The 25063-nt window shown below is 36.6% G+C and overlaps 1 protein-coding gene across 1 annotated transcript in view; it reads left to right on the top strand.

The window, feature by feature from the left end:
- EMC2 (ER membrane protein complex subunit 2) overlaps nt 1–2553 on the top strand; it is a 52115-nt gene extending 49562 nt beyond the window's left edge. Inside the window, exon 12 of the mRNA XM_019973924.2 lies at nt 2385–2553. The gene's annotated coding sequence lies outside the window, so the exon portion shown is untranslated. The remainder of the gene's footprint in view (nt 1–2384) is intronic.
- The last annotated feature ends 22510 nt before the right edge of the window (nt 2554–25063 follow it).

The following is a 25063-nucleotide window of genomic DNA, read 5'->3' as shown; positions in this document are numbered from 1 at the left end:
ATTATTTTATATGCTATAATGTTATTCTGATAGATCTTGGTTAAAATATATCATTCTCCAAAGTTCAGCATTATCATTTTATGAAATTTTATTTTGCTATGGGACATAATTGAGATTTTTTACCTATAAAATGGTTTAAGGTTCATGTATGCTATGATAGTCAAATTTAACCCTTATGAAAGTTATATTTATCCAACTTTCAACACTAAAGTATTTAGAGGGCTATTTAGAAAGCATAGATAATAGGGATGAAAGGAGTTTCAGTGACTTAATTATTTTCCTTTAGGGAAAAATAAGAAAATCTAAACTATTTGTAGAAGCAAATATTTTATAATTCTTATGTCTCATTACCTCCTTAGTAATAATTACAATTTCTTTCTTTTTTCTTTTTTGAACAATCATTACACTACTGTTAGTAGTATTTGGTGTGTTTTGCAATAAAATAGAACTTGAAAGTTAAAACACTTTATTCAGACTTTTAAGTTCAAACACTTAATATAAATCAGTTTTTAAAATAGGCAAAATATTACATATATAAGTACACTTAATTTTTAATCACTTGCCAATGTAATACAGAAACTCTGGTATGCTTGCTATTGTGCTCAGTAGGGCAAATAGAGATCATAGAAGAATTGATAAAGTAGAAGTCTGAAGGAAGAGAACTATTGTCAGTATCAGCATTTTAATTTTTTGAGCTGTTAGCAAATTGTTCTCCACATCTAGTCTAATTCTTTCATTTTGCATTTTTTTTCATTTTGTTCTGCCATAGATAATGGGCAGATGTGAAATAACTCTTCCCTTATGAAGAGACTTTCTATTAACTAATATTTGTTATCACAGGATAAACTGATTTTGCCCATGAATTTATTCACCATTTTCAACATAATCAGCCATTTCAGATAAAGAAAATAGTGCCCACATATTATTCCACTACCTTTTTCCTTTTAATGTCCTTCTGTGAGTCACTAGAGTACTGTATACTTCAGCAGTATTTGTGTAATAAATAATTTAGTGCCCCTTATAACTGTCAGCCTTTAGTTTCACTTTTTTCCTAATTTTAACACCTTCTTTCCAGAAATTTTTAATTTGTTAAGTATATTGTTAATACGTAATAATTTATAGACTTCAAATCTTACAAGCATGAAATCGCAAGTATGAGAATTAATTAAATATGAAATATTAAAGCTAAAAATGGTTCCACAGAAAGATTATGGGGACCCTGGGTCCCTGATGGCATTGATGAACACCTGAACCAACAAGAGTAATTGCCAGCTTCTGCGCTAAGTACATGAGAAAAATAAACTTGATTATTAAGCCATTGTTTGTATTTTTTGTTACTTCAGTCATATATATTTCTGACTAATGATCCACCATTAAGCTCTTTTTAAAATGCAGAACTGTTATTTTAGACATGTGAGGGATGCTATTTCAGAATTCAATGATTTAAAGTTAGGTAGATAATTACATATAACAAAAGAAGTACTATCTTGTTCCAACTCAACACCCAGTATTTAAGCCAACAGAGGTGAGAAAAAGGCATATTTAGAACATCTTTAATCATGAGAATAACGTTGACTTGGGAACAGAAGAAGATATAGAAAAAATTGAAATGGACAATTAATGTTTCAATATGCCAGAAGCATACAATTTTTTAATCACATATTTCAAAGATTTTTTTTCATTTAATTATAGAATCTCTTGATTCTCAAAGCAACGTCACTTACATTCAAAGAACTATAGTAGAGTTTAGAAGGGACATTAGAGAGATTTAGTTGTATTTGATTTTAGGATGAAGAAGTAAGGTTCTGAGAAATTAAGCTCTTCTGTGAAAGAACAGGAAATAGGATTAGGATGTCAGGGGTTCCCAAATCAATCCTCTTTCTAGTATATTCCAAGGCATATGTCTAGCCTGTGATAGGTTGTTCTTTGATAAAGATGAGAGCCAGATGTATCCAAGGGGCATTGCTTGGTGGCTGAGAAAGGACTAGAATTCAGATTTTCTGACTTGTGAAATAATTTTTTAATGGAATAATTAAGCCAGACTTTCATTTTTGATAAAATTGAATGTAAAGGAAATTACCCAATAAAGATAATTCATTTATAGTCAATGTGAGAAGTATTTTAAACTGTTTTAGAATTATTTCAAACCTCCTCACTTTGAACTTCTAATTTCTCCTATCTCCCTTCTCATTCTTGGCAAGTAACCTCTTGTTATAGGCTGAATTGTGTCTCTCCCCACCCTACCCCAATTTAATATTTGAAGTTCTAATCCCTGGTGCCTCTGAATGTGACTTTATTTGGAAATTGAGTCTTTAAAGTGGTCATGAAGTAAAATTGAGTCATATTGCTGAGCCCTAATCCAATATGATTGATATCTTTATAAGGAGAGATTAGGACACAAACATACAGAGGAGGCACCATGGAAAGACGAAGAGATGTCCATCTACAAGCCAAAGAGTGTTTCCTCAGAAGAAACCAGCTCTGCTGATACCCTGATCTTGGATTTCTGGCCTTTAGAACTGTGATGAAATAAATTTCTGTTTTTTTAAGACACTCAGTCCTCTGTGTACTTTATTAAGGTATCCCTAGTTAGCTATCATAGCTCTCTTACTATTTCACAGAGAAAAAGAGAGATCATAAACTGTATCAGATATTCTTGTGTGCAACTTCACCTCTTTTCCTCCTAGAGTAGAAGAAAGTAGCCCTACTCATTTTTGAGCTGTTTCCCACCACTGTCTTCCTCATTTTTTATACTTCAGCCATACTTTAATTTCATGAATTTGCCACCCTTTCTTTTGCTGCAAGAGCATCCTGACTTCTCCAAAACTTCATTTCTTTTCTTCACATTTGTCCTTTAACTATTTTCTTTTCTTCACTATACCTTTTTTCTTTTTATTTCAGCTAGTTTCTTTCCTATTAACACTAAAATATGTTTAATTTTCTACCACTTTTTAAAACATCTTCCTTCATTTCCACAATTCACTTGCAGCTACTACTCCTTTCTCTCTCTCTCTTTTTTTTTTTTTTTACTGCCAGATTTCCTCACTTGTTGAACTCATGTCTATTTTCCCATTCTTAAGTTGCTCCAGTCTGGCACCCCCAACTCCCCCCCTTCACCCCACATCGTTCCTTTGAAATAGTTTAGTTCCATGTCACCAATCTAATGGACATTTTCAGTCTTTTAAATCATAGCCATGTTCCATTCCTCTTATGTTCTATGATTCATCTCAAGTGTATACATTCTGCTCCATTTCTATTGCCACGAGCACCCTAGACCAAGCTACCATTATCTGACTCCTGGACTGCAACAGTAGCTAGATATCATCATACTTTCCCCAGTCAGTTCATCACTACAATTAAAATGTGACAAAACATCACTAATAATAACTTTTTACCCTTCCTCTCTTTAAAACTCGTCAGTTATTTCCCATTTGATGCCTTAAACGTGACCTTTGACGTTCTATGTGAAATCAGAACCAAGAAGGAAGATTCAGATTTTCTTAATTGTAAACTACTTTCCTCTTCCCCTTTATTTCTGGATTTAGTTACACTTAAATTCCATGGCCTTGTTACACGTCTTTCTTCCATAAACTTGGTACTTGTTCCCTCTGTATGAAATAAAGCCTTCCCTGAACTCATCTTTCAGAGGTCATGTCCCTCTTTTTTTTTTTTCTTACTGTATATTTTTAAATAATGTCTTTTAAAATACTTTAAAAACCTCACAGCAAGTTGCAAAAACAATACAGAGTTCCTGTGTACCGGTAAGCTTCTTCCTATTATCTTACGTAACCTTAGTAGATTGTCAAACCCAGAAATTGACATTGCAGCACTGCTGTTAACTCAGGTACAGATTTTATTCAGATCTCATAATTTTTACATGCTTACCTTTTTTTTTTTCCTCTTTATGTAGTTTCATATGTAGATTTATGTTACCATCACCACAATCAGGATATAGAATATATATCTCAAAGGAACTCCTTGCTACTTGTTAATAGTTACATACTACACCCTCATCTATCACTAATAGCTACTATCCACTGATTGTTTTTCTCTGTTGCTATAATTTTCTCACTGTAAAAATGTTTTGTCAGTGGAGTCATACAATTTGTAACATATTGAGTCTGGCTTCTTTCACTGGGTATGTTTCCCTTAGCTCTATCAGTGCTGTATGTCTCAGTAGTTTTTATTTTTAAGTAATATTTCATTGTATAGATGCATCACAGTCTGGTAATCCATTTACCATGAAAAGACATTTGAGTTTTTAACACAACAAAGTGGGGTTTATCCCAGATATGCAAGGCTCTTGCTTTACTATTTGAAAATTTGTTAACGTAATTTATCATACTAAGAAGAAAATAAAAGCCATGTGATTATATTGATACAAAAAAACCATTTGACAGAATTAAATACCCATTTATGATGAAAAAGGTATAAAATTTGCATGTAGCATGGTATGTAATGAAATCTAAACATTAATTTGGAAATAAGAAGGATATGCACTTACCATGTCTGTTTGATACAGTACTTGATGACTTAGCTGGTGCAGTAAGAGAAGGGCATAAAAAGTATACAGCCTGGAAAGGAAGAAGTAAAACTCAGATTTACAGATAACCTAGTGGTCTACATGTAAAATCCCTGGAACTCTCCAAGAACATCCTGGAACTAATAAATGAGTTTAATAAGATCACCAAATAATACAAGGCCAATGAAACTTTTATTTTTATATGCTATAAATGACATCATTTACAGTTGCTAAAAACATACAATATTAAGTATAAATTTAAGAAAATGAGATATGTTTGTTGAAAACTATAAATGCTAATGAAAGAAGAGCTAAATAAATGGAGAGATGTACCATATTCCAACATAGTGAAGATGTCAGCTGTCCCTCAAATGATCTGTGGGAAAAGACTCTGATGCTGGGAGGGATTGGGGGCAAGAGGAGAAGGGGACGACAGAGGATGAGATGGCTGGATGGCATCACTGACTTGATGGACATGAGTCTGAGTGAACTCCGGGAGTTGGTGATGGACAGGGAGGCCTGGCGTGCTGCGATTCATGGGGTCGCAAAGAGTTGGACACAACTGAGCGACTGATCTGATCAAAATCCCAGAATTCTTTGTAGATAGATAGACTTTCTAAAATTTATTTGAAAAGGCAGAGAAACAAGAACAGCCTACACAATTTTTAAGATGAAGGAATCAGACTGCAAAATATCAAGGTTTATTATATAGCTACCACACCATCAGAAGAGTATAGTATTGATACTGATTGTGTGCAAAGCCAGAGGGATAGACACACACAGCAGTGAAAGAAAATGTGGAGTCCAGAATAAACTCACACCAGTATGGCAAATTAAGGAGGAATTATGCTGGGAAAATTTAAATAGTGTTGGAACAATTGGAAGTTTATAGCAAAAAAAAAAAAAAAAATCCCTCAACTTAGATCTCCCAAGGTTAGGCCAGAATTCTTCAAGTGGCTAGATATAATCCTTTTTGAAAAATATGAATAAATTGATCTTGTAAAAAGTAAAAATGTTTTGTTCTGAGAGGAACCCTGTTAAGTGGAAAGACAAGCCACAGACAGAAAATGTTTGTAGATATATTCAGTAAATGACTTGTGTCCAGAATATCTAAAGAACTTTCAAAATTCAATCAGTTCAGTTCAGTTGCTCAGTTATGTCCGACTCCTTGCAACTCCATGGACTGCAGCATGCCAGGCCTCCCTGTCCATAGCCAACTCACAGAGTTTACTCAAACTTCTCCATTGAGTTGGTGATGTCATTCAACCATCTTATCCTCTGTTGTCCCCTTCTCCTGCCTTCAATCTTTCCTAGCATCAGGGGCTTTTCAGATGAGTCAGTTCTTCACATCAGGTGGCCAGAGTACTGTAGTTTCAGCTTCAACATCAGTCCTTCCAATGAATATTCAGGACTGATCTCCTTTAGGATGGACTGATTGGATCTCCTTGCAGTCCAAGGGACTCTCAAGAGTCTTCTCCAGCACCACAGTTCAAAAGCATCAATTCTTCAGCACTCAGCTTTCTTTATGTCCAAGTCTCACATCCATACATGACTACTGGAAAACCCATAGCATTGACTAGATGGACGGTTGTCGGCAAAGTAATGTCTCTGCTTTTTAATATGCTGTGTAGGTTGGTTATTACTTTTCTTCCAAGGAGCAAGTGTCTTTTAATTTCATGGCTGCAGTCACCATCTTCGGTGATTTTTGGAGCCCAAGAAAATAGAGTCTGTCACTGTTTGCACTGTTTCCCCATCTATTTCCCATGAAATGATGGGACCAGATGCCATGATCTCAGTTTTCTGAATGTTGAGTTTTGAGCCAATGTTGAGTTTTTCACTCTCCTCTTTCACTTTCATCAAGAGGATCTTTAGTTCTCCTTCTCTTTCTGCCATAAGGGTAGTGTCATCTGCATATCTGAGGTTATTGATATTTCTCCCGGCAATCTTGATTCCTGCTTGTGCTTCTTCCAGCCCAGCGTTTCTCATGAGGTACTCTGCATATAAGTTAAATAAGCAGGGTGACAACATACAGCCTTGATGTACTCCTTTTCCTATTTGGAACCAGTCTGTTGTTCCATGTCCAGTTCTAACTGTTGCTTCCTGACCTGCATACAGATTTCTCAAGAGGCAGGTCAAGTGGTCTGGTGTTACCGTCTATAAGAATTTTCCAGATTGGTGGAAAATTTGATGTGGTCCACACAATCAAAGGCTTTGGCATAGTCAATAAAGCAGAAGTTCATAGTAAGAAAAGAATCCCAATTAGAAAATGGGTAGAAGAACAGACACCTCAACGAAGAGGCTACTGTAATGGTGGTAGGTGAAAAGATGTTCATGTTCAATGTAATTAGCTATTAATAAGGAAGTCCAAATTGCAGCTGTAAAGAATACCTATTAGACTGGCTAAAATAGGACTGATAACTCTATGTGCTGATGATTATGCTGAACAACTTTAAAATGTCAAGTGTTGAGCCTTTCTAGAAAATGGTTTGTCATACTTTTATATTATCACATACCTTATATTTGGAGCATTTGTCACTTTAATTATATTTTCAGGTGATTTTCTCCCCCAGTAGTTCTTTAATTATATGAGATCTGAGACTCTTATCTGTTTTGGCCCACTATTGGCATTACAGTTTTTAGCATGAAATCTACACATAGACACAGATGTTCATGTATACATCTCTCTCCATTTATATATTTGTATTTTTTTTTGCACACAATTGTAATAATCACAATGAGATGTAGAAGGTATGGGCTTTGCATTGCAGTAGACACAGTAGAAAGCAAGAATAAATCAAGTCTTCTATACTCATTGTTTCTTAATGTAAAAATACAGTTAATTAGAAAGATCTTGATGCCCCAAGTTAAATTAGAAGCATACTGTAACAAACCATTTAAGCCACAAATGATGGAATTCCAATAAGGTAATTTGCATCTCTACTATTTAATATAAAAATACAAACATAATAAGAATGTACAAACCATTTTCAAGTCTAAGCCCTGGAAAAATTCTTCTACCTCAACAAAATGCTGCCACCAAAACAAACTTGGACTAATTTGATGAATAAGTCTTTAATAAGAAAATACATACTTGCAGATGTCCAAATAGTAATGAACATTTCCAAATAGAAAAGAGATAATAACTGAGGAAATCTGAGTTTATGACTAGCAAAGGAGAGAGAAACTACTAAGAATCTCCTTTAATTGCAATTTCAATTCCTTTTTAGGCAACGTAAATATTGCATGACATGGATAAGAATTATGTAAAAATACGATTTGTCAGATAAATGACTAAGAGAGTTGAGGTTTCTCAAAAAGCATGTGCTTTAAAAACTCTAGGTAATAACAATGTGTACCAAAATATCACATCAATTTAAAATCGATTTGAAGCTCTCCAGAGTGGTAACTATAGAGTGATTTCAAGAGTTGGCCTCAAATGACACCTGATTTTGGATCCAGTTTCACTAAACTGGCCTACGTGTCATACTCAGTATGACAGAGAGAACTGGAGACAACACAGCTCCATTGGTTGATAATTCCCCAGTGTCCCTCCCCTAGTCTGACTTTATTAAAAATACTGGAATTATGACTACAGTTCTCGTGAGGGAAGTCAAAGTTTTGTGGTTCCAGATAAAAATGAAGAAAATGATCTTGCTAATGAGCTTTAAGTAACAGGATAGATACACTGATTTATAAAAACGAATGGCAGTTGGGAAATAGATATAGTCTAAATGTTTACATCACAAGTGGCTGCATCACGAATGGCACCCAAGAGTCAGCACTCTGCTGCTTGCACAAATGCAATCATAATGAATATTAGAATGAGAGAAAGTTTTAAAAAATAAGTTTTAAATACATAAAAAATAGTTCAATACAATATTGTTTGTTTTTCCATGTAGGTGTTTACTGCTAAATATTTCATTTTTCTGCATATGATTTCTCCAAAGTTTTCACACAGGGAAATATTTACCAGTTTAAAGAGAATCATAATACAAAATTTTCTGTCATGAATTATATCCCAATTTAGCTAAGCAACTTTAAACTTAATTTTCTACTAACAAATATCAAATATCACTAGACTAGTTTTTGAATTTAGCAGTCACTGATTAGAAATACCAAAAAATGATTTTCAATTGTATTCTTTTCTTGCTGCACGCTTATAGAAGTACGCCACCTAGAGTAAATTTTATAACTTTTAAAGTGTAAAAACATCTAGACTGGTTTTATTATTTTAAACAATAAAATGTAGGCACATTTTTATCAAAATCAAGCTAAATATTATAATTGTGGAATTTTTCATATACTCTGTTTTGATATGTAACTGTCTTAATATTGCTTTCTGTAAAATTGACTATTTTTCAGTAGTTCCATATTAAGCAGTTTACATAATGTGCCCTGTTGAGATGGTTAACAAATCAAGTTTAGGAGTTACAGTTTTTAAAACCTGATCCAATTACATTAGGTAATCTTAACATGCTACTACCAACAGAAATAATTATGGAAGTATTTGAGAAATAATATAAATAATGAGTTTGGGTATATACATAAGTATAAGCATTAATCTTGTGTTCAATGAATTTTTAAGTATAATTGTGGAAGACATTGAGTAAGGACTGATGCTAGAGATTTAAACATACACGTAGGTAAAATTTTTCAAATGCTGATAAAATGTGAAAGAAAAGAGCATTTTATTTGGCCTCTTGTGTTTTTTCAGGTAGACATGAAACATGCTTTTTTTTCTTGGTGAAAAAAATATGAAAGCATTTTTTAGATTTATCCATAGATCTAAATATCTTATTGAGGAAACACTGTATAAGATATAGAGGCCTATAGGTTCTTTTAACTAGGCAGTGTTAAAAAGCATTGACATTTCTTTTTTTGCTTCCTGCCCCCCCAACTTTGTTAAAATATAACTGACATATAACATTGTGTAAATTTAAGATATACAATGTAATAATTAGATACATGTATATATTACAAACTGTTTAACACAATAAGGTTAAATAACACATCCTTAACCTCTTATAATTAGTATTTTTTTGTTGTGGTGAGAACATTTAAGATTTACTCTCACAGCATTATACAAGTATGCAGTAGAGAAAAGTACTTGTCTGAATGCAGAGTTCCACAGAATAGCAAGGAGAGATAAGAAAGCCTTCCTCTATGATCAATACAAAGAAATAAAGGAAAACAATAGAATGGGAAAGAATAGAGCTCTCTTCAAGAAAATTAGAGATACCAAGGGAACATTTCAGGCAAAGATGGGCACAATAAAGGCCAGAAAAGGTATGGCCCTAACAGAAGCAGAAGATGTTGAGATGGCAAGAATACACAAAAGAACTATGCAAAAAAGGTCTTCATGGCCCAGATAACCACAACGTTGTGGTCACTCACCTAGAGCCAGACATCTTGGAATGCAAAGTCAAGTGGGCCTTAGGAAGCATAACTACAAACAAAGCTAGTGGAAGTAATGGAATTCCAGTTGAGCTATTTCGAATCCTAAAAGATGAAACTGAAAGTGCTGCACTCAATGTGCCGGCAAATTTGGAAAACTCAGCAGTGGCCACAGGACTGGAAAAGGTCAGTTTTCATTCCAATCCCAAAGAAAGGCAATGCCAAAGAATGCTCAAATTATCACACAATTGCACTTATCTCACATGCTAGCAAAGTAATGCTCAAAATTCTTCAAGCCAAGCTTCAACAGTACATGAACTGTGAACTTCCAGATGTTGAAGCTGGATTTAGAAAAGGCAGAGGAACCAGAGATCAAATTGCCAATATCCGTTGGATCATCAAAAAAGCTAAAGAGTTCCAGAAAAACATCTGCTTTATTGACTATGCCAAAGCCTTTGACTGTGTGGATCACTACAAATGGTGGAAAATTCTTAGAGATGGGAGTACTAGTCTCCTGAGAAACCTGTATGCAGGTTAAGAAGCAACAGTTAGAACGGACATGGAACAACAGACAGGTTCCAAATCGGGAAGGGAGTGTGTCAAGTCTGTATATTGTCACCCTGCTTATTTAACTTATATGCAGAGTACATCATGCAAAATTCCAGGCTGGATGAAGCACAAGTTGGAATCAAGATTGCTGGAAGAAATATCAATAACTTCAGATGTGCAGATGACACCACCCTTATGGCAGAAAGTGAAGAAGAACTAAAGAGCCTCTTGATGAAAGTGAAAGAGGAAAGTAAAAAGTTGGCTTAAAATTCAGCATTCAAAAAACAAAGAATATGGCAACCAGTCCCATCATTTCATGGCAAATAGATGGAGAAGCAATGGAAACAGTGAGAGACTTTATTTTTTGGGGCTCCAAAATCAGTGTAGATGGTGATTGCCGCCATGAAATTAACAGACGCTTGCTCCTTAGAAGAAAAGCTATGACCAACCTAGACAGCATATTAAAAAGCAGAGACATTATTTTGCCGACAAAGGTCCATCTAGACAAAGCTGTGGGTTTTCCAGTGGTCATGTATGGATGTGAGAGTTGGACTATAAAGAAAGCTGAGTGCCAAAGAATTGATGCTTTAGAACTGTGGTGTTGGAGAAGACTCTTGAGAGTCACTTGGACTGTGAGAAGATCCAACCAGTCAATCCTAAAGGAGATAAGTCCTGAATATTCATTGGAAGGACTGGTGCTGAATCTGAAACTCTAATACTTTGGTCACCTGATGCAAAGAGCTGACTCATCTGAAAAGACCCTGATCCTAGGAAAGACTTCAGGCAGGAGAAGGGGATGACAGAGGACAAGATGGTTGGATGGCATCACTGACTCAATAATGGACAAGCTCTGGGAGATGGTGAAGTACATGGAAGCCTGGCATGCTGCATTCCATGGGGCCCCAAAGAGTTGGACATGACTGAGCAATTGAACAGCAGCAATACTTTGATCCCTTTCTCTTTATGTTGTGTGTATCCCTCATTGTTTTTTGTTTTGCGTTTATCCTGAGGCTTACATAAAACCTTGTAATGGATATAGCAGTCTATTTTAAGTAGATAACAACTTAATTTGGAGTGTATACAAAACTCTACCCTTTTTTTGCTTGCCCCACATTTTTATTTTTTGATGTCACAATTTATATCTTTTTATATTGTGTATCTGTTAACAAATTGGAATAGCTATAGCTATGTTTACTATTTTTCCCTTTAACTTTCATTGTAGAGTTAAATGGTTGGCACAACACCATATCATAGTATTAGAGTATTCTGAATCTATACTATATGCATCACCAATATGTTATATATTTTCATGTTTTTGTCTTGCTAATTAGGATCTTTTCATTTCAGGTTGAAGAACTCCTTTCAGCATTTCTTGTAAGGCATGTCTAGTGATGATCAACTCCCTCAGCTTTTGTTTTTTGGGAAAGTGTTTATCTCACCTTTATTATGTTGCCTACGTTGCTCCATTTCTGGACAGTTTTGCCAGGTAAAGTATTTGTGGTTGGCAGTTTTTTTTCTTTCAGCACTTTGCATTTGTCATCTTACTCTCTACCATCCTCCAAGGTTTCTTTTGAGAAGTCCACTGATAACCTTATCAGGGTTCCCTTTTATGGGAATAATTTTTTTTCTTCTGGTTGCTTTAAAAATTCTCTCTTTGATTTTAGACAGTTTTATTATAGTGTGCTTTAGAGAAGGTTGTTTTGGATTGAAATTTTGGGGTGACCTGTTAACTTAATGAATTTGGATGTCTAAATCTCTCTTCAGGTTTAGAAAATTCTCAGACATTGTTTCTTTAAATGAACTTTCTACCCCTTTCTCCCTCTTTTCTCTTTCTGGGGCTTCAATTATACATAGATTGTTTCTCTTAATTGTGTGTCATTAGTCCCATAGGATTACTTCATTCCTTTTCATTCTTTTTTCTTTTTTCACTAGATCATTTCAAATGATCTGTCTTTGGACGCACTGTTTCTTTCTTCTTATTTTGTGCAGTCTGTTTGTGAAGCTTTTATTGGCTTTTTCAATGTGGTCACTGTACTCTCCAGTTCCAAAATTTCCCTTTTGCTTTTTTGTTCATGTTTTCTATCTCTTTGTTGAACTTCTTGTTTTGTTCTTATATTATTTCCCTGACTTCAATAATTGTTAATCTGTGTTCTCTAATAGCTGCCTGAAAATTCTTTATAATAATTATTTTGAATTTTTTATCAGGTCATTCTTAGATCTCTATTTCTTTGGCATCATTTAATGAAAATCCAGGAGTTGGTGATGGACAGGGAGGCCTGGCATGCTGTGATTCATGGGGTCTCAAAGAGTTGGACACGACTGAATGACTGAATTGAACTGAATGAAAATTATTGTGTTCTTTGGTGGTATCATGTTTAGCTGATTCTTAATGAGGCCACTAGCCTTGCATAGGTGTCTGTACATTTGAGGAAAAAGTCACCTCTTCCAGACTTTATGGACTGACTTCAGCAAGAAAAGACCTTCACTTGTGTGATGGGGCATGTTGGCACAGGATGTGACCCTAGGTCTAGGGGTTCAGAACACCAAGTATGCATGCATGTGGTGACTGTGGGTTCTGGGGAAGGGAATACTGTCTCAATGAGTTGAAGAGCTGGATTATAATATCAGTCATTATGTGGTCTTTGGTGAGCAATGTGGGGAATGTTCTACAGCTGGAAACATTATTGGTTCTTCAGCCATGCTTCCAAGTCAAGTGACTAGGGACCAAGGCATACAGTGATGGTGGCTGAAGTCAAGGATATGTGGGTCTGGGGGCCAGCTGCAGGTTCCTGTATAATGACAGGGGCTGCTTGCAGACACACATGTAGTGGTGGGGCCAGGGCAAGCAGCAAGTGCCACGGCCAACTGGGCAAACTGGCAGTTGTGGAACCCTGGCTGTCAGCATGTACTCCTGTGACTGTGGGTCTTGCCATGGGTGCATGCATGGCAGTAAAGGTTGGTGACGAGAATCAGGCTAGAAGGTGCAAGTGCACAGAAGCTAACCCCAAGCATGCACGTGACAATGGGGGTTAGCCATAGAGGTCTAGGCTGGTGTTTGTACTCATGCAGCCACAGAGACAGGGTATCAGTGCAGATCCCAGGCTCTGATAGGGAGGAAAGAAAGGCAGAGGAGAGATACTCAGGCATTTGGCATCTGTAAACATGAAAACCTGTAGGGCTAACCCAAGTGAAATCCGAAGAGGTTTTGTTATGCTTGTGCTTGTTTCCTCAGTGGCCAAATCTGCTAGGGTCTTCTAGAGGAGATTACTGGGAACCATGGTCACTTGCCCTGTGTGGCTGCTGCTGGTCGCCTTGGCCCTCTTCCTTATTCCTAGCCATATCTGTATTCTCAGCTTTGTCGGTCTCTGGGTGGGCTGAAACCAAAGTGGATTCTTCATGCAGTGCCTTGAAAGGCTGGGGAAACTGATGATGTTCTGTCTTTCCCAGTGAGGGGAATTCTTTCTGGCTGGGGAATTCCTTCCTGGCAAGGAGCAGTGCTAGCCCAGGGGAATGAGGGAGGCAAAATGGAGCTATTCTTCCTTTCCTTTTTGTGTGGCTGTACTCAGGGTTTTGTTCCACCGTGTTGCTAAAATTTCTTTAGTGCACTTCTGAATTCTCCCAGAGTTAACTTTATTCTGTGACCCTAGGACTAGTGGTTCAGGGCACCAAGTATGCACGCACGTGGTGGCTCTGGGTCCTGGGGAAGGGAATACTGTCTCAGTGACTTGGACAACTGGAGTATAATATCAGTCATTATATGGTCTTTGGTGAGCAATGTGGGGGATGTTCTACAGCTGCAAAGGTTATTGGTTCTTCAGCCATGATTCAGATAGCTGTTTGATTGCTGATCTTTGTGAGGAGATGGATTCTGAGGTCTTATTTGTTATCTTGATGATGTCACTCCTCAGCACTGACATTTCATAGTGAATGTGATGGGGGAAGATTTCATGAAATTGAGTACAAAGTATTTTGGATTTGAAACCAAAGCTATTTTGAGAGGTCTTGAGACTCCATCTTATTTCTACTTTAAAAGATCATTTTCTCTTCTAACTTTTGTGTCTGTTGGTAGATAGTGCTTGGAATTTTTGCTTTAGGGAGTTTAGAATTTGAAGCAGTTGTAGGCAAATGATGTTTCTTGTAACTTCTCACAAGGGATCTGATTTTCTAGTGAAATATTGCTTTGATTTATTAGCGTCCTTGTACAGGTGATTTCTACCCTTATCCAGAGGAAAAATTCCTGCAGAATAGAGGTCTTACTTTCAATATCATTTCCCTATGTATTTCTGACACATATTATTGCCACAGTGGATTCTTATAAACAGTTTTTGTTATCACATTTTGTCTCCAAGCTAACTGAAATCAGTGAGGAGAGCTATTCAGTTGCTAAACTTTAGCAGTCTGATTAGGTTATCAGACTAAGAATTGGATTAGCAAAGTTTGAAAACTCTTCATGGTTTTGTTGTTTTTTTTTTTTAATTGAGTATGGCAAATTTTATTTAAGGCATCACAGGGTCTCCTTGATAGCAGTTATGGTTACAGAAGTTCAGAATGAAAGATTTATATTAATAAAATTTCTTAACCCACTAAAAAATGAACCAGACAGAAAAATTACTCATTGAGTTATCGTAAATGTCAGGTTTTTTTTTTTTAAACTAACATTTTTTAGTTACAAGAGACGCATGTATCTTATTTATAATATAGCTTCAAGACTTTAAATATGCTGCCCAGAATATCTTCCAGTTGCTATGGGGAGTTCTGTTATTCGTCAATGTAGGGTTTCCTACTTGGCAGCATTATGTATTTATGATGGCATCTATGTTTGCTGGTTGTTGCATTTGCAGTGGAACTTGTATTTCAGCCAGTTGAAGAGGGAGGGAAAAAGAAAGCAAATTAAACTTGACTTCTTGGCAATGAAGTAGTAGCTTCTTGTTACTTGGACCCATATATTCCAAGAACACCAAATTTAACAGCAGTTATGTGCCATAGTTACTCTACCTATAATTGACTGTATTTGCATTGTAATAAACTTGAATAATAATGGTAAAACCAAAAAGTTAAAAAACAAAATATTATGTCTTATCTGTTGACATGTACTTTTCAATTAGAATTTTAATATGGGAAATCAGCTATAAGAATGATGCTTATTTTCTTCTGGTCAAAGAAAATTATCATCAGTATCATTTTGTAAGCTTTCTTTTTCTTAACACAAGTGAAAACTTAAATCAGGGAATTAAAAAACATTTTCCCTCAACTTTTATGAGAGAAACAGTAGAAAATAAAAGTAAACATTAATATCTAAGGTTTCTTTTTAAAAAAAAAACTACTGCATTTTAAAGTCAGTATATATTTATCCGAAGCCAAATATCTACCACATGAGCCTGTAATATTTGAAGTTCATAAAGATTATCTTCAGATGTCCCAAGAAGTTCCTTTTTATTTATTTATTTATTTTTTTTTTGTATTTCTATACAAATTCTGAAATTATTTGTTCTAGCTCTGTGAAGAATACTGTTGGTAGCTTGATAGGGATTGCATTGAATCTATAAATTGCTTTGGGTAGTATACTCATTTTCACTATATTGATTCTTCCGATCCATGAACATGGTATATTTCTCCATCTATTAGTGTCCTCTTTGATTTCTTTCACCAGTGTTTTATAGTTTTCTATATATAGGTCTTTAGTTTCTTTAGGTAGATATATTCCTAAGTATTTTATTCTTTTCGTTGCAATGGTGAATGGAATTGTTTCCTTAATTTCTCTTTCTGTTTTCTCATTATTAGTGTATAGGAATGCAAGGGATTTCTGTGTGTTGATTTTATATCCTGCAACTTTACTATAATCATTGATTAGTTCTAGTAATTTTCTGGTGGAGTCTTTAGGGTTTTCTATGTAGAGGATCATGTCATCTGCAAATAGTGAGAGTTTTACTTCTTCTTTTCCAATTTGGATTCCTTTTATTTCTTTTTCTGCTCTGATTGCTGTGGCCAAAACTTCCAAAACTATGTTGAATAGTAATGGTGAAAGTGGGCACCCTTGTCTTGTTCCTGACTTTAGAGGAAATGCTTTCAATTTTTCACCATTGAGGATAATGTTTGCTGTGGGTTTGTCATATATAGCTTTTATTATGTTGAGGTATGTTCCTTCTATCCCTGCTTTCTGGAGAGTTTTTTATCATAAATGGGTGTTGAATTTTGTCAAAGGCTTTCTCTGCATCTATTGAGATAATCATATGGTTTTTGTTTTTCAATTTGTTAATGTGGTGTATTACATTGATTGATTTGCAGATATTGAAGAATCCTTGCATCCCTGTGATAAAGCTCACTTGGTCATGGTGTATGATCTTTTTAATGTGTTGTTGGATTCTGATTGCTAGAATTTTGTTTAGGATTTTTGCATCTATGTTCATCAGTGATATTGGCCTGTAGTTTTCTTTTTTTGTGGCATCTTCGTCAGGTTTTGGTATTAGGGTGATGGTGGCCTCATAGAATGAGTTTGGAAGTTTACCTTCCTCTGCAATTTTCTGGAAGAGTTTGAGCAGGATAGGTGTTAGCTCTTCTCTAAATTTTTGGTAGAATTCAGCTGTGAAGCCGTCTGGACCTGGGCTTTTGTTTGCTGGAAGATTTTTGATTACAGTTTCAATTTCCGTGCTTGTGATGGGTCTGTTAAGGTTTTCTATTTCTTCCTGGTCGAGTTTTGGAAAGTTGTACTTTTCTAAGAATTTGTCCATTTCTTCCTCGTTGTCCATTTTATTGGCATATAATTGTTGATAATAGTCTCTTATGATCCTTTGTATTTCTGTGTTGTCTGTTGTGATCTCTCCATTTTCGTTTCTAATTTTATTGATTTGATTTTTCTCCCTTTGTTTCTTGATGAGTCTGGCTAATGGTTTGTCAATTTTATTTATCCTTTCAAAGAACCAGCTTTTGGCTTTGTTGATTTTTGCTATGGTCTCTTTTGTTTCTTTTGCATTTATTTCTGCTCTAATTTTTAAGATTTCTTTCCTTCTACTGATCCTGGGGTTCTTCATTTCTTCCTTTTCTAGTTGCTTTAGGTGTAGAGTTAGGTTATTTATTTGACTTTTTTCTTGTTTCTTGAAGTGTGCCTGTATTGCTATGAACTTTCCCCTTAGGACTGCTTTTACTGTGTCCCACAGGTTTTGGGTTGTTGTGTTTTCATTTTCATTCGTTTCTATGCAAATTTTGATTTCTTTTTTGATTTCTTCTGTGATTTGTTGGTTATTCAGCAGGGTGTTTTTCATCCTCCATATGTTGGAATTTTTAATAGTTTTTCTCCTGTGACTGAGATCTAATCTTACTGCATTGTGGTCAGAAAAGATGCTTGGAATGATTTCTATTTTTTTGAATTTACCAAGGCTAGCTTTATGGCCCAGGATGTGATCTATCCTGGAGAAGGTTCCATGTGCGCTTGAGAAAAAGGTGTAATTCATTGTTTTGGGATGAAATGTCCTATAGATATCAATTAGGTCTAACTGGTCTATTGTATCGTTTAAAGTTTGTGTTTCCTTGTTAATTTTCTGTTTAGTTGATCTATCCATAGGTGTGAGTGGGGTATTAAAGTCTCCCACTATTATTGTGTTATTGTTAATTTCTCCTTTCATACTTGTTAGCATTTGTCTTACATACTGCGGTGCTCCCGTGTTGGGTGCATATATATTTATAATTGTTATATCTTCTTCTTGGATTGATCCTTTGATCATTATGTAGTGACCTTCTTTGTCTCTTTTCAGAGCCTTTGTTTTAAAGTCTATTTTATCTGATATGAGTATTGCTACTCCTGCTTTCTTTTGGTCCCTATTTGCATAGAAAATCTTTTTCCAGCCCTTCACTTTCAGTCTGTATGTGTCCCCTGTTTTGAGGTGGGTCTCCTGTAGACAACATATGTAGGGGTCTTGTTTTTGTATCCATTCAGCCAGTCTTTGTCTTTTGGTTGGGGCATTCAACCCATTTACGTTTAAGGTAATTACTGATAAGTATGATCCCGTTGCCATTTACTTTATTGTTTGGGGTTCGAATTTATACACCATTTTTGTGTTTCCTGTCTAGAGAATATCCTTTAGTATTTGTTGGAGAGCTGGTTTGGTGGTGCAGAATTCTCTCAGCTTTTGCTTGTCTGAGAAGCTTTTGATTTCTCCTTCATACTTGAATGAAATCCTTGCTGGGTACAATAATCTGGGCTGTAGGTTATTTTCTTTCATCATTTTAAGTATGTCTTGCCATTCCCTCCTGGCTTGAAGAGTTTCTATTGAAAGATCAGCTGTTATCCTTATGGGAATTCCCTTGTGTGTTATTTGTTGTTTTTCCCTTGCTGCTTTTAATATTTGTTCTTTGTGTTTGATCTTTGTTAATTTGATTAATATGTGTCTTGGCGTGTTTCGCCTTGGGTTTATCCTGTTTGGGATTCTCTGGGTTTCTTGGACTTGGGTGATTATTTCCTTCCCCAGTTTAGGGAAGTTTTCAACTATTATCTCCTCAAGTATTTTCTCATGGTCTTTCTTTTTGTCTTCTTCTTCTGGAACCCCTATGATTCGAATGTTGTAGCGTTTAATATTGTCCTGGAGGTCTCTGAGATTGTCCTCATTTCTTTTAATTCGTTTTTCTTTTATTCTCTCTGATTCATTTATTTCTACCATTCTATCTTCTAATTCACTAATCCTATCTTCTGCCTCTGTTATTCTACTATTTGTTGCCTCCAGAGTGTTTTTAATTTCATTTATTGCATTATTCATTATATATTGACTCTTTTTTATTTCTTCTAGGTCCTTGTTAAACCTTTCTTGCATCTTCTCAATCCTTGTCTCCAAGCTATTTATCTGTGATTCCATTTTAATTTCAAGACTTTGGATCAATTTCACTATCATTATTCGGAATTCTTTATCAGGTAGATTCCCTATCTCTTCCTCTTTTGTTTGGTTTGGTGGGCATTTATCCTGTTCCTTTATCTGCTGGCTATTCCTCTGTCTCTTCATCTTGTTTAAATTGCTGAGTTTGGGGTGTCCTTTCTGTATTCTGGCAGTTTGTGGAGTTCTCTTTACTGTGGCTTTTCTTCGCTGTGTGTGGGTTTGTACAGGTGGCTTGTCAAGGTTTCCTGGTTAAGGAAGCTTGTGTCGGTGTTCTGATGGGTGGAGTTGTATTTCTTCTCTTTGTTCAGTTGCGCTGTGGGGAGGGAGGGAGGGATGCTGCAAACAAATAACACTGGTGTGCACTCGCAGTGCCTCAGCCACACTGGGTCTGCCCCCGCTCACGGCGCGTGTAGCCTCCCTGCCCACACTGCTCAGGCTCTAGGTTGTTCCGCCGGGAGCAATCCGAGGCTGGCCCTGGGTTGCATGTACCTCCCAGGTCCAAGCCGCTCAGGTTCAGGCACTCGGGTAGTCCTCAGAGGCGCAGACTCAGTTGGGCCTGAGTTTTGTGCTCTTCCCAGGTCCGAGCAGCTCAAGTGATGAGGTGTTTGGCGAGCGCCAATGCTGCAACTTATCGCCTCCCTGCCACTCGGTTATCTGGGTGTAAAACCGGCGCACCTTCTCAGGCAGATGTTAACCGTCCAGACCCCCAAGAAATTTTAGTTAGCAAAGAAGCCTGCTTACAGTTTTATAGATAATGTCTCTCTGGGGCTGCGATTGCCCCCTTCCAGCTCTGGCTGCCTGTCACTGGAGGGGGAAGGTCTGCAGCCGGCTATCTCTGTTCAATTCTTTGTTCCGTGCGTGGGCCTGGCGGTGTCTTAGGTTGGGGCTGGCTTTTCGCATGGTAGATATCCCACAGTCTGGTTTGCTAGCCCAAATTATTTCGCTCAGATAGTGCTCAGGGTATTCAGGCCAGATTCTTACTCTAAGCGATGCAGCCCGCGCTGCGCCTCCCTGCCCAGCCCCCGCTTGCTAATGGCGAGTGCAGGCGTCTGCGCTGCTTCTCCGCTGGGGGAGTTACCGTAGGACTCGCAATCTTCGAGTTTTAATTGTTTATTTTTACTTCCTGTTATGTTGCCCTCTGTGCTTCCAAAGCTCGGCACAGGTTCGGCAGTGAGAAAGTTTCCTGGTGTTTGGAAACTTCTCTCTTTTTAAGACTCCCTTCCTGGGACAGAACTCCGTCCCTCCCTCTTTTGTCTCTTTTTTTGTCTTTTATATTTTTTCCTACCTCCTTTCGAAGAATTGGATTGCTTTTCTGGGTGCCTGATGTCCTCTGCCGGCATTCAGAAGTTGTTTTGTGGAATTTACTCGACGTTTAAATGCTCTTTTGATGAATTTGTGGGGGAGAAAGTGTTCTCCCCGTCCTACTCCTCCGCCATCTTGGCTCCTCCTCTTGTCCTTTTTAATATTAAGAACATAGAAACACCTTCTTAATATTGATTCTTAATATAAAGAACCAAGAATTAACTCCTTAGTATTGACATATGTAATTGTATTCATTATAATTTATAGATTTGTAGATTTTGTTCATTTTAAGTAATTCTTTTTTTTTTTTTTTTTTTTTGAGCACTAGCAGTCCCTGAGGCATAGTTTAGTTAAATGTCTACTAAGTTAACTTTTACCTTTATGTTTACCCCAGCTATGTTACACAATTATATTCCCTGGTTTCTGGAAGCTTATAAAATGGATTCATTTGTGGTACCAGTATATATAGAACAAAAGGGAAAATGGAGACAATAATCTAATATTTAGATCTTGCCTTCAAGGAATTTATAACTCAATTTGAAAGCCAATGAATAAGAATGAAAATGTTATCATGTAAACAGCAAATAACTGTCCAATAGAACAATGTTCGAGTAATTCTTATTGCCTAATGAGTTAGTATGTTAGTGCCCTACAGCTTCAGATGAAGATGTTACTGCAGATTGGAAGATTCTGTAAAAACTTCAGGCCAAGAGAAAGACTTGGTCTTGATACTGAAAAATGGATAGTTTTAGATGGAGCATTGGGTAATGCTGCTGCTGCTGCTGCTGCTAAGTCGCTTCAGTCATGTCCGACTCTGTGTGACCCCATAGAGGGCAGCCCACCAGGCTCCCCCGTCCCTGGGATTCTCCAGGAAAAAACACTGGAGTGGGTTGCCATTTCCTTCTCCAGTGCATGAAAGTGAAAAGTGAAAGTGAATTTGCTCAGTCGTATCCGACTCTTAGCGACCCCATGGACTGCAGCCTACCAGGCTCCTCCGTCCATAGGATTTTCCAGGCAAGAGTACTGGAGTGGGGTGCCATTGCTTTCTCCGATTGGATAATAGGGGTAATAATTTATATATCAGTGTTAGAGAGGAGAAACCACCTTCTAGAGACACATTGAGTAGGTCTTTTTTGCTGCGATGAGGTTTTAGAGAGGTGAGTATACAGAAAGAACGGTGGGAAGTATTAATATATTAGAACCAATATTTCTCTAGCTGTTTGCAATTTATAAGGAATTGCTATGTAATCCTCAGTTGATCTTTTAATATCTATGATGCAATATCTTCATTACTTCTACTTAAAAATAAATATAGAGCTAAGGCAACTTATTGTTACAAAATAAAAACAAACAAAATATAAACATAAGCTTTGATGGTCTAAAGAGAAAAATCAACAAAAATTAGTGTAGGGTGGAGACTAGGTGCAAGGAAAAATGTGATAATGTATTTAATCTTTCATTGTAAAGAGACCGTATAAAGGCAAAACACATAGTTTTGAAAGTGACATCAAAGATTTTTATATTTTTTTTCTTACCTTTAGAGAGATCTTTTATTTAGTAACCATATCTTCTGTGAAGGTGAAACTTTAATGAATTTCAGTATTGCCTTCCATTTAAAAAAATGTTAAATTTAATTTTAAATCATGATTATCCAATTTTTTCCTGAAATTATTTATATTTGCTCATCTGAAGTATTCTTTTGCAAATTGTACATATCTATGAAGTGAAGTGAAATGAAGCCGCTCAGTTGTGTCCGACTTTTTGCACCCCATGGACTGTAGCCTACGAGGCTTCTCCATCCATGGGATTTTCCAGGCAAGGGTACTGGAGTGGGTTGCCTATACGAATATTCAATCAAAGTTGGCAATGATTATTTTTGGGTGCTGGAATATAGGTAGATGTTCTAGTTTCTTCTTGTCATTTTCAGTGTTATTCCTGAACCAAATGCGCATCATTTTTTTTTTTTCTAAAACATTAAAGGCATTATTCTTAAAATTTAAAAATTCTATGCAAGTTCTTTGAGGAATACACTTTGGGGCCACTGATACTGATATAGATAATTATTTCCTAACCTTTTCAGACGAATGATCTCTTTCACAATAGTATATGATTTTGCAAACTCAAGAATTGAAAAACTTCCTATGGCATGTAACAAAGTGATTTTGTGAAAAGTTTTCATAATTATTTTATTCTTGAGATTACTTGAGAAAAGGTTGACCTATTAGTATATCTCCACAAATGTAGCATATGTCAATTGTTTTTATTCCCAGTTAAATTAAAGCCAAATTGGATATAATCATCGCCATAATTAATTTTACTAGCAGTGCTTTTTCATGTATAAGAAATGAATGTACTTTTAAAAAAATTATTTGTTTTTTGGCTGTGCTGGGTCTTCATTGCTGTGCATGGGCTTTCTCTAGTTGTGAGGAGCAGGGGCTATTCTCTTTGCCGTGTGGGGGCTTCTCATTGCAGTGGCTTCTTTTGTTGCGAGGATGAGCTCTAGGTGCACAGGCTTTAGCAGTTGCAGCAGGCAGGCCTTGGAGTGCGCGAGCTTCAGTTGTTGCAGCATGTAGGCTCCAGCATGTAGGCTCTGTAAGTTGCAGCTCACGGGCTCTAGAGCATGGGCTCAGTAGTTGTGGTACATGGGCCTGGTTGTTCCATGGCATGAGGAATCCTCCTGGACCAGGGATGGAGTCCATGTCCCCTGCTCTGGCAGGCAGATTCCCAACCACTGGACCACCAGGAAAGTCCCACGAATACACTTTTAAAGAATTTTGATCAGATGGATTGAACTAATGGATCTGAAGATCATTTTGAGGCAAATTTACACATATATTATTATTTGATCTCATTAATGTGTATTTTAGTATTTCTTATGTTATCTTTCTTCAACCAGTGACTGATTATGGGTATAAATTAGGTAATAAGGGAGCAAAAATTGATGATTTAAAACTAAGTAATGATTAATGCCTTCATGATGACCACAGTGCTCTACTGAGTTGTAAACTGATAGTGTCTATATATAGAGGCCCTTTCTCTGATTTCTGATAATCCCTGTACATTTTTACAGCACTTGCACTCCCAGGCTCTCCAGATTTCATTTTTGATGGATATTTTAAAAAAGTTATTAGCATATTAAAAAGTAGATACTGAAACAGATAACATTGTTAACTTTAATATCATGATTCCTTAAAAGTCCTTTATGAACCCATGAAGATTACTATTAGGGAATGACCAAACAGAAATTGATATAGGCATAGGCTTCTATGTAATTCTTAAGGAAAAGAGAGAATTTAGAAAGAAGAGAAGGTTAGGGACTGAAGTTTAAAGCTTACTAAAATTTGGGGTATGGAGAAGAAAAACTAGTAAAAGATGGAGAACTAAGGAAATACAACAATTACAGAGGAATAACCATTGAAAGAATGATATTACATACTATCTCATTTCATACTCACAGTAATCCTAACCTAATTTAAATGAGAAAGTTACAATTCAGAAAGATAAATAATTTGCCCACAGTTAACCAGTAAATGGTAGAGCAATGATGATTCAAAGCAAGATCGGTAATAAAGCTCATGCTTTTTCCTCTTCTGCATTCCATCTCTCTAGTTCAGAGATGTCAGAAGAGAATCAGAAGAGAATGGTATAATAAAAATTGAAAGAAGGGTTTTAATAAGAAATTGCTCTGCACTAGATGTGGCAGAGAGGTCAGCCAAAAAGAGATCTCAGAAAAGTGACTGGACTTGGCAGAGGCCTTGAAGGCCTGGGTCTACATCCAGAAGAGGCACATTCTGTGGAATTGAGGGAACTTGTTTTCTGTGTCAACACAAGACTTATTTATGCTATTAGTGTGATATCTTTCTGACTTTTTCCTGGTATCCCTTAGGCTTGGGCTTACCAGATGGTGCAAGTGGTAAAGAACCTGTCTGCCAATGCAGGAGATGTAAGAGACGTGGATTCAATCCTTGGGTTGGGAAGATCCCCTGGAGGAGGGCTTGGCAACCACTCCAGTATTCTAACCTGAAGAATCCCTTGGACAGAGGAACCTGGCAGGCTACAGTCCATGGGGTCACAGAGTCGGACATGACAGAAGTAACTTAGCACGGCATACAGCACATCCCTTAGGCTTAGCGTAGAATTTTGCCTACAGTAGGCACCAGGCTAAGATCTTGCAATGCATGACCGATGTGGATTATAGGTCAAAAACAGTCTGGTGGATACTGAAGATCCAAAGGGTGATGGCACTCCAAAGGGTGATCCGCAAAAAGACTGATGATTTAAAGATGGTGGTAAATAAACATAATATGAATGTTGAAAAGCAAAAATAGGTGATAAGGTATATGAATCAATGGAGCACACTTCTGGAATATGAGAAGACTGTATCTCTCCTTTACTCTATCTCTTCCTATGGTAGCCATTGTGAGTCAGTATTACC

The sequence above is a fragment of the Bos indicus genome, chromosome 14 (assembly GCF_029378745.1).
Source record: "Bos indicus isolate NIAB-ARS_2022 breed Sahiwal x Tharparkar chromosome 14, NIAB-ARS_B.indTharparkar_mat_pri_1.0, whole genome shotgun sequence".
Taxonomy (NCBI): domain Eukaryota; kingdom Metazoa; phylum Chordata; class Mammalia; order Artiodactyla; family Bovidae; genus Bos; species Bos indicus.
This window is presented reverse-complemented; position numbering and strand designations above follow the sequence as displayed.